Source organism: Manis javanica, chromosome 12, assembly GCF_040802235.1.
Source record: "Manis javanica isolate MJ-LG chromosome 12, MJ_LKY, whole genome shotgun sequence".
In the NCBI taxonomy this organism is placed as follows: Eukaryota; Metazoa; Chordata; class Mammalia; order Pholidota; family Manidae; genus Manis; species Manis javanica.
This window is the reverse complement of record NC_133167.1, coordinates 77,668,716-77,684,456: the sequence shown is the minus strand read 5'-3', so window position 1 is coordinate 77,684,456 and position 15,741 is coordinate 77,668,716. Positions and strand designations below refer to the sequence as shown.

At 40.5% G+C, this 15,741-nt stretch overlaps 1 long non-coding RNA gene across 2 annotated transcripts; it reads left to right on the top strand.

Annotated features, from left to right (window-relative positions):
• The first annotated feature begins 2,251 nt into the window (after nucleotides 1-2,251).
• Nucleotides 2,252-15,260, top strand: LOC140844785 (uncharacterized). 2 transcript variants are annotated; one of them, XR_012123282.1, is made up of 4 exons: nucleotides 2,252-2,414; nucleotides 3,349-3,446; nucleotides 11,633-11,789; nucleotides 14,664-15,260. It is a non-coding gene; the product is annotated as an uncharacterized lncRNA (long non-coding RNA). The 2 variants fall into 2 exon arrangements; XR_012123281.1 differs by lacking the exon at nucleotides 14,664-15,260 and having other exon boundaries at nucleotides 11,633-12,078.
• Nucleotides 15,261-15,741: the final 481 nt, after the last annotated feature.

Below are 15,741 nucleotides of genomic sequence, written 5' to 3'. Positions count from 1 at the left end.
TTACAAACTGCAGTCTGGAGCCGTTTCTCTTTCCTGCTCCGGCAGAAGCAAGCCATCCCTACCCCTGAGCTCTCAGGTTCAGAATAAGCCCTGGTTACCCAGGTAATTACCCATTGATATGGAGATGAACTACTTTTCTCCATCCCTGAGGAACATCTATTGATATGCAGATGCACTAAAGCCAGGCTAGATAGTCTGGAAATATTACAATTTTACCCACACTTCGCTCTTGTTTTTTAACTACAACTCACAAAGCATAAAGGTCATAGCCAGAATTAACATTAATCATCTAGCAGCTACTTGGGGCTATAGTGGTGTTTAGTTCTGTTTAGACATTATGTATTTTCATCCTCTGGTCTCACATTCTAGAACATTTAAGATAAATCTAGGGCTATACTATGTATTTTTAGTCTGAGAGAATGTTGAAATGGAGAATAAGTGTTGGACAGTTGTCTCGTTTGTTTGCCAACTGGAATGTTTTTTCTTTTCTGCCACTTAACCCAATGAAGATGTAAACCAACAAAGTATTTTTGCAGATAAGGTAGACATATCTAAGAATTGTTTTTAAAATATGAGATCTAATTTGTGCATTTTATTCTCTTCTGAATATACTCCCGGAGGTAAATTTGCAATATTTCCAGAATCTCTTGCTTGGCTTTAGTGCATCTCTGTATCAACAGGTGTTTCCAAGGGGTGGAGAGAAGTAGGCCATCTCCATATCAGCAGGTGATTACAAGGGTGAGGGAGGGCTTATCTGGACCAGAGAGGCTGGGTTTCTTCTGCAGCTGAGTTGCGAGAGACATGGGAGAGCAGAAGTGGATGACTGCCTGTAAGAAATAAATGGGTTTCTCCCACTTTATTTCTCCTTTTGACTGATTTCAGTTTCAAATGTATTTTGCCCCAGGATTTTCCCCTGGAGTTACAACCCCTAAGTTATATTGAAATTCACGAGAGTCATTTACTAATGACCCCAAAGGCACTTTGCTGTTTAGGCTCAAATACAAAGGCTCTGTGTGATGATTCGGAAGGCTGGTTGAAGAGAGCTGCAATAGTGGCTGTTTTGTTGGTGTGGACTTTACAAAAAGCATCCCTGGATTTGATGTGACTTTTAATATATTCAATGGTCTAGGAAGAAAAATCCACAAAACTTTTTCTGGGCTGATCTCTGACATATCAACATTGAGATAATCTATGAAATGTCAGTAGGTGTGTGCTTTTATTCTAGGAACCCTAATAGATTGTTAAGTGGGTGTTTGCCTCCACACCCACCCACTGCAGGTCCTCATTGTTACATGTGACTCCTTTCTTTTCAGTTTTAAAAATCCTTCAGAAAAAGAAATTAGATATATTCACTTCAAAGCCTCATATTCCATGTGACTCGCATTATTTTCCAATGCCTCCTATTGATATTTTATTTTACAAGGTAAACATAGTTCTCCTATTCTGTCCTTTGTGTCCATAATAATAATTACTACTACTTTTGGGGTATAACTTCTCTACTTGTAAATATGATAATGCACATAAAAGTTATTTGTAAACCATAAAGCACTATTAAAAAATATTAGTATTGTCTAATACTAATAGTATCATTATATAATACCATGTTATCAGTATCATAGACTTAAGGACTTTAGAGAGAAAGTGTGTGTGTGTTTCCCTTTCTCTTTTGTTAAGTATATGGATCTTTTAGATATCAGGAACTAAAATAAAATACTTCTCATGAAGTTCCTGTTGAGCACCAGAAAACTTTTCAGCAAGCAAGTTGATGGTTGCATGTACCAGCTGGCATGGCATTTTAAGGAAAACACATTGTGGGCAAGTTCGATGACTATCAGGAAGTCACTAAATGAGAATGAATTGTAATAGGCTGGTGACTGGCAAACACAAGTTTTAGAGGAGTTTGGATTTCCCCTAGGAAATCAGCAGTTTAGCAGAAAGTGGTCTGTATTCCCTTCTTGCTATAATAGCCATAGTCTAAATCTTTCAAATCCTCTTCATTGCCTGTGAAACTGGATTACACTGGCCCTGCCTTTGTAAGAAACTTGTTGCAACTATATATTTTAGACTGTAAAGCCATGGGACTTCAGTGCTCATCTAATACTCTTCTTTTCCTAAATAGGAAACAGACTCAAGTGAAGAAAGGATTTGTCCCAAGTCAAAAAATGAGTTGAGATATAACAAACAGTAGGCTTTTGGAATTGGAAGATACTCTTCAGTTACATATTTAAATCTTTTGTTAAATCAGGAATCTTCTACAACATGTCTGGCAATCATTTCGAGATCTTTCCTTGCAAGAAATTGACCGCTTTTCAGAGCAGAGCATCCTGTTTTTGGACCACCCTAATTGTTTAGGCAGTCGTCCCTGGCAATGAACCCTGGGTTCCTGTGGCTCATATACCTTGACTCTATAACAGGTGAGTCCCCCGGGAAGCAGACTCTAAGATAGAAATGAGCACACAGAAAGTTTATTAGGGAATGCTGTGGGGCTAAACACTCGTAAAGGAAGCGAGAGAAACAGGATTTGTCAGAGAGATGTCACCTGCCATGCAGTTTCAAGAGTACCTCAACTGATGTGGCAAGGGATTTAGGAGATGGGTCACTTTTAAGGTGTCTGGAGTTGGACTGAGAGGCCAGGCCTCTAAGGCTTATGTCTCTCAAATACTGCATGCAGGCAGCCCTGGGAAGGAACATGACCTTGGGGAAGCAGTTTCTCCCCCTGAGGCAATCCCACATGGGACTGACATCTGAGGACTTTTTGGAGGTGACGCTACCAGTCTCTAAAGAATAGAATTTCTTTATTTCTAAAAGGAGGTCTGGGTGGTACATCACACGCACAAACGATAGCATTTTAGTTATTATCCTGTAAATGTCTACTAAAAATCCCTGCTGCCTTTGATTGGGATTCTGTGTATCTGTAGATCAGTATAGGGAGAATGGATATATCAACAATCTTGAATCCTCTAGTCCGTTAACATGTTACATATACCTCTATTTAGGACTCCTTTAATTTCAGGTAGCAATGTTTTGTAGCTTCAGTGTAGAAGCCTTAAGTACATTCCACATTCTTGTCTTAAGTACTTGACCTGTTTTGATGCTGTTTTAAGTGCTATATTTAAATTTTCATTTAAAATTATCTATTGCTAGGATATAGAAATACAATTACTGATTTTTGTATATTGGTCTTATAGTCTGACATTTTGCTAAACTCTCTTCCTTGTCATAGAGGATTTTTCAGTAAACTCCTTAGATTTTCTATGTTTACAATCATATTTTCTATGAATAAGGATACTATTACTTTTTAATTTCTAATTTACATGCCTTTTGTTCCCTTGTGCTGCCACATTGCAGTGGCTCAGAGCTGCAGTACCGTGGGGGAAGGAAGTGCTGAGGGCGGACGTGTTTCCTTCCATCCCAGGCTGGTTGAACAGTATTCAGTCTTTCGTTAGGTAAGATGCAAGTAAATTATAGCAGGCAGATTAAAGTTCTAGAATAGCAACATGGTAAATAAGCATTGGGTCGGTTGTTTAGTTGAAGACCTGTGCTAATTGTATCAATACCAGATACAATAGTAGTCGGAACAAGTTGTAAATAATTATCTACGTCCTAGCTTTGAAAAGGAGAATGTTTCACATCCTTATGGAGACTTTTTTCCAAAGTGATGATGGAATAAGTGATTCCTCAGTGCACAGAAGCAGCAAAACGTCCCACAAAACTAATTGTATAGAGGAAAGTTAAGTAGCTCTATCAGATATTCATCACTCATGATCACTGCTGTGCATGCTGAGAGGTTCATGCTTTGACTAGTCTTCAAACACACTTGTCTGTGATAAATCTTTTCGCCTGGCTCCCTTTGGAGGGGATATTGACATGTTAACATTAAGTTCATGAACACATCTCATATTTATGTAATATCCAGAAGCCAGCCACTGCTGCGAAAAGAGAGCGTGAGCATGCTCACGGACCGATTTCCTCCACCCCCTCCTCCCAGCCACCCCCTGCTCAGGTAGGAAGTCAACTTCCTCTTAAAAGCTCCCCCAGTTAACCCTGGAATTTTTGAGGATGGTTTTTCAGTTGTGCCCAGGAATAAAGCTGCTCACATTGCAGGCATACCTCACTTTTATTGCACTTCGGTTTATTGTGCTTTGCAGACATTGTGTTTTTTACACATTGAAGGTTTGTTGCAACCCTTCCTCGAGCAAGTCTACCAACGCCGTTTTTCCATTTTGCTCACTTTGTGTCTCTGTGTCACATTTTAGTAATTCTCATAATATTTCAAACTTTTCCATTATCTTTGTATTTAGTCTGGTGATCTGTGAGAAGTGATCTTTGGTGTAACTATTCTAATTGTTTTGGGGAGCACAAACCATACCCCTGTACGGCAAGCAAAGTTCATCAAGGTTGTGTGTGTTCTGTCTGATCAATCATTCCCTCTCTCTCTCCCTCTCCTTGAGTCTCCCTTTCCCGGAGACACGATATTGAAATTAGGTCAGTTAAGGACCCTACAATGGCCTCTAAGTGTTCAAGTGAAAGGAGTTGCATTCCTTTCATTTTAAATCAAAAGCTAGAAATGATTAGGCTTGGTGAGGAAGGCATGTGGAAAGCCAGGACAGGCCAGAAGTGCAGCCTCTTGGACCAAACATTCCCTTTGTGAATGCAAAGGCAAGTTCTTGAAGGAAATTAAAAGTGCTTCTCCAGGGAGCAGACAAATGATAAGAAAGCAAAACAGCCTTGTAGCTGACATGGAGAAAGTTTTATTCTTCTGGATAGAAAATCAAACTAACTACAATATTTCCTTAAACTGAAACCTAATCCAGAGCAAGTCCCTTAATCTCTTTAATTTTATGAAGGCTGAGAGAGGCGAGGAAGCTGCACAAGAAGAGTGAGAAGCTAGCAGAGGTTGGGTCATGAGGTTTGAGAAAAGAGGCCGTCTCCATAACGTAAAGTGCAGGTAAAGCAAGTGGTGATGGAGAAGCTGCAGCAAGTTATCCAGAAGATCCACCTCAGATCATGGATGGAAGTGGCTCCAATAAGCAACAGATTTTCGGTGTAGAAGAAAGAGCCTTCTAATGGAAGACAATGCCATCTAAGGCTTCTGTAGCTAGAGAGGAAAAGTCAGTGCCTGGCTTCAAAGGATAGGCTGCCTGTCTTGTTAGGGGCTGATGCAGCTGGTGACTTTAAGTTGAAGCCAATGCTCATTGACTATTCTGAAAACCCTAGGGCCCTTAAGAATTATGCTAAATCTATTCTGTGCTCTTATCAGTGGAACAACAAAGCCTGGATGACAGCTTATTTGTTTATAATGTGGTTTACGGAATATTTTAAGCTCACTTTTGAGACCCACTGCTGAGATAAAAGGATTGCTTTAAAAATATGACTGTTCTTTGACGACGCATCTGGTCACCCAAGAGCTCTCGTGAAGATGTACAACGAGATTAATGTTGTTTTCATGCCTGCTAACACAGCATCCATTATGCAGCCCGTGCATTAAGGAGTCATTTTGACTTTCAAGTCTTATCATTTCAGAAATACATTTTGTAGGCTATAATTGCCATAGGCAGTGATTCCTCTGGTAGATCTGGGCAAAATCAATTCTTCTGGAAAGGTTTCACATTCTGGATGCCATTCAGAACATTCACGATTCATGGAAAGAGGTCAAAATATCCACATGAACAGAGTTTGGAAGAAGTGGATTTCAGCCGTCGTGGATGACTCTGAGGGGTTCAAGACTTCAGTGGAAGAAGTCACTGCGGACATGGTGAGAACAGCAGGAGAACTACAACTAGAAGGGGAGCCTGAGGCTGTGATTGAATTGCTGCATCTCAGGATAAAACTTGACCTAAGAAAGTAGTTTTTGAAATGCAATCTGGTCTCAGTGAAGATGTTGTGAGTCATTGAAATGACAGCAAAGGATTTAGAATTATTGTATGAACTTAGCTGATAAAGCAGTGGCAGGGTTTGAGAGGACTGTCTCCAGTTCTGGAAGAAGTTCTACTGTGGATAAAGGCTATCAAACAGCCCCCACATGCTGCAGAGAAATCAGTTGTGAAAGGAAGAGTCGATCAGTGTGGCAAACTTCATTTTTGTCTCATTTTAAGACATTGCCACAGCACCCCCACTTCAGCAGCCACCACCTGGATCAGCCAGCAGCCCTCAACATCGAGGTGAGTCCCTCCACCAGCAAAAAGTTAACAAGTTGCTGAAGGCTCTAGTGATGGTGAGCAGTTTCTAACGATAAAGTATTTTTAATTATGTACATTGATTTTTTTAGACATAATGCTATGGCACACTTAATGGAGTATCATGTAACATAACTTATATGTACTGGGAAACCAAAAAATTCACTTGACTCACTTTATTGTGATATTTACTGTATTGTGGGGTCTTGGAACTGAACCTGCAATATATGCCAGGTATGCCTGTATCTAGTCCTGCCTTCTCATTTGGATCTCACTTGCTTTTTTTTGCTAGCAGTATCCTCCCTGAAAATGTCAGTGTTTCTGCTGTGGATGCACTGCACAGTGTCCCTGAAACACAGTTTTTCCGGTACCACACCCCATGACGGGCTTTGTTGTTTAGGCCTTGTGGCATCAGTAGTTGGGGTCAGGGTCTGACTTGGCCTTCGTGAAGTCAGGCTCTTCAGCATGTCACCATCATCCTTCCCTCCACACAGGCCACACAAAGAGGAGAGTGGGAAGTTCCTTACTCTCCTCTGTCAGCTATGCTATTTCTCTGATCTTCTCCAACCAGTCATACCACAAACAAGCAGACAAAAGAAACAAACATGTTCTTACTTTTGTCAAAACATTAAAACATCTATGCATGTGATTCTACCCAAACAGATACCTGCAAGCATCTCCTGTAAACCTGTGACAGAGAAACAAATCTGGCCATGGTTGAAAACCTGGCTACACAGCAATGCCTTGATTGACAAGAGTCATCCAGTTTAGTGTTTCCATTGCAAAAACAATCCAACAGTCACTTACTAAAGCCTCATGGTGTTCTGTGGAAGACATTGACATGAATATGGATTCAAAGCAAAAACACAATCTTTTCAATGCCATATATTTAGAACAACTTCTACTCCACATGGCCTTTCTGTTCTGTCTTTTTTTCCCCCAAAATGAACTAAAATCCAGCCCATTATTTTCCAGGCACAAAATTTGTTCACTGTGTTTAAACACATAAGTATTCGATACCTGGCAAATAACAGTGGACGTTTGACTGTAAATGGAGGAGAGCTTATTGTGACATTATATGCAGGTGATGATTGCTGAATCTGACTAATCATGCACTGAGATTCCCAGATAGTCAAAAATCACACCCTCTTTAAAAACCCAAAGCTGTACATTCAAAGGTCTGTACAACACTGAAGGTAGTGCTGGGTGTTCTTACATGTGGTCATTAACTTAATCACCAACACGGAGAATGGGATTGAGAGGATGATTGAGAACATAAGCATTTTGTAAATATCAAACAGGATCATTCCCTGCATTGTTTCTGAATTCTTTGCTCTCAAGTTTAGTCAGATATTTTCCTGTGCCTCATTTTCACTAAACTGGGAAAACAAAAACTGAAACAAAGATACCACCTCATTATTTAATCATCATTTCTTAAATAAATACAGTAGTTATTACTCTTATGTATAATAACCAGGAGTATAATAATGCCTCCCTCCAAAGAGAGAGTTTCATTTATAAGACAATATTCTGAAATCCTCTGTTCATTTATCAAAATGGGGGTTTTGATGAATTAATCAGTTAAAATTTTTTTTAAAATGGTCTTTTAGTTTGCTTCAACTCCCTGAAAATCTAATGAGCTGATCTGGCTCATAACATATATAAATACAACTACCTGCATTTCATTCTTCCATAAAATTGGAAGCAATACAGATACAAAAGGATTAATTCACTATTTTTTTGCTGCCTCAATTAGAGGTTTCGAGCCTATTCAAGCTGCCACCGCATGAGTCATATCAGGAAATATGAGAAATCAACATCCTGAAATAACTTGAATTGGGGTTTGTGTAATGGTAGGATGGGGCGGCATCCCACAAAAATGAAAGCCGTTTATTAACTCTGAAGAAAATAAAACCATCGTGGGGTGGGAAGTCCTTCACGGAGCCTGAGAAGGATAAACTCCCCACTTTGGGGATAGGTGTTCCCCGTGCTAAGAAAAGCTGGCTCTGCCCGGATCAGATAGCAGTGACTTGCTCATTTCCTGTGTTTGCCGTCACTAACATTTCAGTCCCGATTTCATATCTGCTGATTGGTTTCATATCCTCCTCCCTTCCTGTTAAAATTGGAGCCATTTTTCAAGGTCTAGCCTAGGTCTTCCTCTGAAGCATTTTCTAATCCTCCCAAACTTGATTGCATCTGTTCTTCCTTTTACTTTCCTAACAGCATTTCTAATCTGTACTAGTCATTTGACCCCTAATCATATGCCTACTTTATATAGCTTATTGCATTTTCAAATCTCTTGGTTTGATACCTTAGCTAGATTTAAAAGTCTTGAGGGCAAGGCTCTTTGTTTTATGCTTCAATGGCCCATTGGCTTGTAAGGGGGGGGCGACTATTACATGGTGATGATCTGGAACCACAGGCCGTAATCCTTTCGCTTCGTGGAAGATAAATGCATCCATGTGGTCTGTTCTGCTTCATGGTATCATAGGTGTGGCCCCGGAGTGAGAGAAACCTAAATTCAAACCCTGGACCCACCACTTATTAAATGTGAATATAGGCAAGTTTCTTAATTTCTTTTTAGCATCAATTTGCTCATTTGGAAATGAAAGGGATAACAAAACAGTTGGGAGAATGAAATCAGATAATGTCTATGAAGCACTTAGCATGGTTTCTGGCATCTAATTAGCACTACATCATGATACTCTTGTTACTGTAAGTGGTTCCGAGGCATGGGGCGGCTCTGTGGCCAGTGAGGACGGAGGGCTGCATGGGCAAGGGGGCGTCATGGAGCTCCTCAGCTAGTTGGACTCACGGGCTCAGCTGTGGTGGGATGAGCGCCCAGCTGATGTCGGTGGGAGGTGGGCAGCGTGTAAATGAGACCCGCACAGAAAGGAGTTGCTCACAGTGACAAGACTAGAAGTTGGGCATCTGACCAGTACTAGCTTTGGGTGGTCTTTTTGGTTTGGTGAGGACACTGGACAGCATCTGGAATTTCTGAAAACAAGACCTGTTTTTCTGAAAAGTAGGTTAGGGAGAGGGTAGGCAAGAATTCAGGTGCCTAGGCAAGCAGATGAGGGTTTAAGGTTCTGTTTAAGGTTAATGGTTTTCTTCCAGCAGCTGCCCCAGGTCCTTCAGCGTCTTCTCCTTCCTGCTGGTCGAGTCATCCATGTTCCTTGTGGCCATATTCTCTTCTCCATTCTCTCACCAGCCTAGTGCAAAGGACTTCCTTTCCCACACATCCACCAAATCCCTCTCACCAAGATCACTAATGACCTTCTCTGACCCCGTGGACTCGTCATCCCCCTGCAGACGTCAATCACCTACACTCTTTCCTAAATTTTACTCCACTTTGGCTGCTGTCAGGCCGGTCGTCCTCCGCTGGTATCCCTTTTCTCTTTCTGACTCCTCCCACTCCCACTCTTTCTTTTTTCAGGTTCCCCTTTCATCCTTGAAATGTTGTTATCCCTCCACATTCTGCCGTAGCCTCTCTCTTCGGACTCTGCCCGCTCTCCTTGCTCTTGCCCGCCTCTCAAGTACCCAGGCTCCCGAGCCACCCTCGTGCGGAAGGTTCTTAAGCTCTGGTGTCCTTAAGCTCTGGTGTCCGTCACGCTCTTTCTCCTGAGCTCTGACCCTAACTCCGCTTAGCCACCGACACCTCAGACCGTGTTCAAAAGAGGACTTTCCGCTTCCCCTCAAACTTGTTCTTTCTCCCCTGTTCCTTCTCTCAGGGAAGGACATCACCACCCTCTCTGTTGTTATTCAGGTAAAACAAAAGCGTTCCTCCTTGACGTCGCATTTCCTATATCCAATTAATCACCAGATTCCAATTCAAACTTCCTGAACCCATGCTCTTCTTCTGAGTATATATATCTTGTTTTGTATCCCATCTGAAAACATATGCACAAAGAGTGCTTATTTAAAAACTGTCTTGTGTTTTACTTTTTACCCACCTGCTACCAGCTAAATCAGTTTTGCCACGTTCTTTTATGGATGGATTTGGAAAATGTGCCCACAAAAAAGCTTTAATGTGTTGAAACTGCATAATCAGAAATCCTGCTTTTCTCCATTGTAAGCCAAATACGTTGTTGGTTAACAATGGTAAACAAACTGGGCATCATTTGCGTTATGGAAACTAATGTGCATGCTGATTGTAATTTCAACATCAGAAGAGTTTATACCAGTACTATTTAGAGTGCTACTACTTGAAATAATACAATCAATTTTTATGTGTATTAAAATAGTAATTGTATTTAATTTAGAAAGTCAAACTTATAATACAAATGCTGTGTGGAGCCCTGTGTGATGGTCACCAGTCCTAAAGCAGTGGAGTCCTGGGGTGCAGTTACTGATCCCAGGACCCCAAACACCTCTGCCCACGTGTTATCAGCTGTCAAGGAAAGCAGGGTGCAGTCAAGCACTGGGTGGAGCAATGCTTCACTCACACAGAGAAGAGTCAGAGCAACGTCAGCCACAGTAGGGGGCTGTGTGGGCTCTGTTCATCTCGGTGAGGAAGTGCCCCAGACCCGAGGCCCTTTTTAACTAGGCTGATTGGGGGTCAGAAGATGGCACACAGGAGACGCTGGCCTTTCCCAGCGACAGCCAGCATCCCCTCAGCCCACCCTCCCAAACGCAGTTTTTCACCTCTGAGAGGCAGGCAGCCACTTCCAACTTGTTAGTCATTTCTTCTAGTGGTGCCTCTACATATCCAAGTAAGATACTTATACTGTGAATTCTTGATTTTCAACTTTAGGTATTATTCGTTGAGTTCTTATGCTGATTTTGTTTTCTCATGTCATCTGTGCCCTCCTTCCTCCCTGCCCTCCTCCCTCCCCCACATTATCATTCTCTCCATCCTCCTAGTACATTTATGTCATCATTTCTATTTCAATTAATGTTTAGGATTTTTATTATCATGACTGTTGGTTATAGCAGAGCCCTGTACTGTGGTATATTACATTTCCTTTTTACCACAAGTATTTTTGTTTTTTCCTGGAGTTAAATGTTCTTATTTTAATGAGTTTTCATATGTTTCTTTTTACCTATGACTACATCAGCCACATGCTTTGCAGAAGAACTATAAAAGTCTTCTCCACATGGTCAGGTTCATATAAAATGCCTCCTAGAACCCTGCATCCAGCTGCACTAATCTTAACTGGTTACAGTCTAAGCCTGCTGCACACCCGTTGTCCTGGACACCTCCCTTCATTCTTCCTGGGAATTCTGTCCTTCTCCTTGTTTCTTTTAGGATTACTGAATTTCTTGATTACTCTTTCTTAGATTACGTGGCGTTTTGGTGAAGCATTTTGCCCAATAGCTCCCTGAGAAAGGAGTCAAAAGAAATTATATTTTGGGGGAAACTGAATGTCTGAAATTACTTATTGTCACATTTGATTAACAGTTTTGCACGATACTGAATTTTGAATTGAAAATCATTTTCTCTCTGAAATTCACAGGTACTTGTCCACGGTCTTCTGTTTCCAGTGGTGCTGCTGAGAAGTCTCATCATTCTTGGATCCTAATTTTCATATGTGATTCTTCTTTTTCTCTGAAGCTCCTGGGATCTGCTCTTTCTCTGTGATACTCTGAGGTTTCGCAGTGATGCACTGTGGCGTGAGTCCTTCACATTTATTTTTGTGGGCCCTAAGTGGGTCATTTAAATCTGGGAATGTACATCCTCATTCTGAAAAACACTCTTGTATTATGTCTTCCATATTTTTTCTTTTTTTCTTTTTTTTTTTTTTTACTACTCTTGGTCAGTGTATTCTATTTTCTGGGTAAATTCCTCAATTTTATTTTTCAACCTATTCAATCTTTATATTTGCCATTATATTTTTATTTTCAAAGGGCTTTTTCCTCATTCACTCATTCTCTCACCAACACTTACTGAGTTACTATGCTATGCCAGGGATTGTTTTAGGTGCTGTAATATGGCACAAATCCCTTCTCTTGGGGACTGTATTATCTAATGGCTGAAGGCAGATGGGGATTGTAAGTACCAAGAGAGGTAGGTAGCACTACATTCAAAAACAAAACAAACCTCAGGGCAGGCCTCACTGAGAATGTTACATTTGAAGAGAAATTTGAAGGAGATAGATATTTTTATTTTCTGAAAAAAAAATTTTACTATAGCAATCTCTTCTAATTCATGGGTGTGAATTTTTTCCTCCTTGCTTTCAGGTTACTTACTGTAAACTTTTTGAAGTTTTCCTTTGACCTCTATATATACTCATCTCTCTTTCCTCAGATTTCCCTCTGCCCTGCCATTTTTTTTCTCTTTTAATTTTGTCCTTCATTTTAAAGCCTTACCACCATGTTTGATGATCCTTGCTGGTCTTTCTATTTATGAATGAAATTTGAAAAAGCAAACTGGAAGCACCACACGTGTCTGTGTGTGTCAGCTGTTGAGCCTCCCCGGGTGATTATGTGGACATTTAGCGATTCCTGGGTTCCTTTCCCTTGGAATGGCTGGTTGCTCCAAAAGCAGCTTGCTTGTGCTGTCTGAGACGTAGGTGCCTGACTGCCAACACCCCGGGGCCACGTCAGTATGTAGGTTATAGCTCGGTCACCCTGTGTGCAGTCAAGACTCTGCCCAACCTCAGCGTCCCTGTGTCCCTGAGCCCAGAGCCTCTTTGATTCTGTTTCTTCTGAGGTGAATCTCCTGTTTTCTGCCTGTGCACAGGAGGGACAGCTAGCTTGCCATGTGGGCTTGGGAAGAAGATAACACATGTGGGACTGATTGTTAACTTTCCCTGTCCTCTGTTGTCAGCCCACCCCACAGCCCTGTTCTGAGAAGTACTTGGTGGCCCCGCTTCCTGAACTGCCCCAGCCCTCTAAACCAAGACAGGCCTTGCTCCCCTTTAGCAGCCACCCCTGCCCCTCGAGCTGGTCGAAGGATGCAGCGTCCCTTCTCTGCTAAGTTAATCACCACTCATCCATCCATACTTCATCTTCCAAAATCACGTCACTATCATTCATCTACTCTTATCTCAGGACCAATGTCATTTGTATTCATATGTTGATCCTTTACTTTTATTTTATTGGACTTTGTGTAGGGAGAAGAGATAAATCTGCCTGGTTGAACAAGTCTATAATAAATGATTCAATCCAAATTACTTGTGAATCTGCTTGAATATGTGAAATAAAGTTTTCTCTTTTGGAATGATAAGAGTGTTTCATTCTCTATAAATCCTCCAAAGTAATTTAGAGACTAAGAAAATAGACATATTTCCTTAACGTATTTCACAAACCTTTTGCTTAGATGACAAAGTTACATATTAATAGTTTTCTTGGATAATCATTTAAATTCGTTCATTAGGTTTTATTTTTAAATTTAATTTGAATATTCTGAGTAATCTGGTTTCCTCTTGTTAGAAAGCCTTTTGAATTTTAAGATGTAGAAGTATTTTTAAGACATATTTCCTAGATCTAACATTAAAAAAAAAAACCAAACATACTGTCTTAATAAATATTACCGAAATTAGTCAAATGCCAAAAATTTATAAGCATCTACTCTGAGCCTTAGCAACATGCTCGGTTCCTTGGACCATAAAATGTTGGACAGATCCCTGGATATGCGTCAACTTGGAATTTGATCCCAGTTTTACCACTGGCTATATGACCTTGGACAAAATAAAGAAGCTTCCTGATCTCAAGTTCTTAATCTGTAAAATAGGGCTTACACTAGTTGTCCTAACACTGTAAACTGAGTGATTCTTTGATAGTTATCAATATGTAGAAGTAGACTAGATAGAGATTTGAATGGCGGAGTCCTTATTCACAAAGACCTGGGAAACTCCAAAGGCAGCATGAATATCAGACAAAAAGAAGTAATTCTCTTAGGTTGTCTCCTGCTCTTTAATATCTCTTTTCTCCCAATTTCTCCTTTTTGATAATCTTACTAAAGTGAGGCTGGGTCATGTCATATTCTAGCTCAGAAATCTCTCCCCGGGCTGCAGGATGAAGACCAGTGCTCCTGTTCTTATTGTCTTCCACTCATGCCATGTGCACCAGCCACTGGAATAGGAAAGAGACCAAGATGGCATGACTGTCTTTTCATGTCCATCACTCACGTTAGTACTGAAACCTTATTCTCCTACTCTACTTTTATCTTCAGTGCCAGCAGTAATATCGCTTGGATTTCGAAGAAAACATTTTTTTCTGGTCCAAGAAGATGCCTTTTGGTGGGCCAGGGTATGGATATCAGTGGGAGGGAAGATTTTACTCATAAAGTGACTCTTAAATAGTTGAAATCTGAGGTTGTCTACAGCTAAACACTAAGTCTTTCCAAATCCTAAAAGGAAAAAGGTCAATAATAGATTTTGCTGAATTCAAAATGTTTCTCTCATATATTTTTATATCCTTTCCATGTTTGCTTGTCTATACCAGGATTAAAGTAAGGGATGATTCCTAACTTACTACAAAGTCACGTTTTCATTATGTTAAATTTGTCATTATTTCATGCTGTTCTCCTTGGGATTATTCTAGGAAGAAACGAGGACTAGAAACAAGGGAGATGTGGAAGGAAAAGCATCCTGGCAGAAAAATGAAGAAGGGTCTGAGCAGAGGAGAGAGGAAACAAAACCGAGAATTGTGGCCGTCCAAGAAGGACAGGGATGGACGCGAAAGGGGCTCCTCAACTGGAAAAGACGGGTTACCGCATGAGGAGATCTGGCTCCAGAGAACAATTTCTTTTAATATGCTTCCTTTTCCTCTTTCATTAACTCAGGAGTACTTGGCTTTTCACTGTTACTATAGAGACATAATATGAAATTGAAACTTCCTGGTACAAAACCAGAAATAGCTTATTTAAATGGCAGAAAGACTACAAAAACCACCTTCATTTTGTTCTTACTATAAGCCCTGATTCTCCATGATACTTCCTTGAGCACAGACTATGTATTAAGAAAAAACTTTGGTGATGATATGGCAGTTGTCCCATCAACCTTTGAAATTAAATGATCAATGGGTAGTATAAAAAAGGCCAGTACAGAGTAAATTTTGTAATATTTTAAGTCATATTGATGAGACACTTGATAGGAATACAATTTGCTTTTTATTCTGGCATCACTGTTTGTTTTGAGTAAGGCGAGAAAACAAATAACATAATTTGCATAATGAAACCATTGAGAGTAAATAGCTGTCTTTCTTCAGAGGTATCTGTGCCGTTTTGACTTACAGTTTAGATTTGTTCAAGTTTATTTACCTCCCTCCCCCAACTGAACAATGCTTCTGATTTATTCCTGCCATTTAGTGTCATATAAATTCAAGTGTTCCACTAGGAAGAGAAACAGTTCATCAAGTTGCAACTATATTAAGTGAAACATTCTCTCTGATACGTTTTTAATTTGTTTTATTCCCATTTTGCTATTGTAATTTTCCCACCTACCAGTGGAGATAAGGGACTGTTTCATTCTTATTCCTGTGGCTTGCTGAGACCACATGCTCATTCTGTTAAGGAGAGTCCGCTGATCTGCAGGAGGAAAAAGGGAAATCCACTAGGCAGGGAGGCCCTGAGACGGGACTGACCATCCATGAGTCAGTCAACAGGCGCTCCTGACATCTG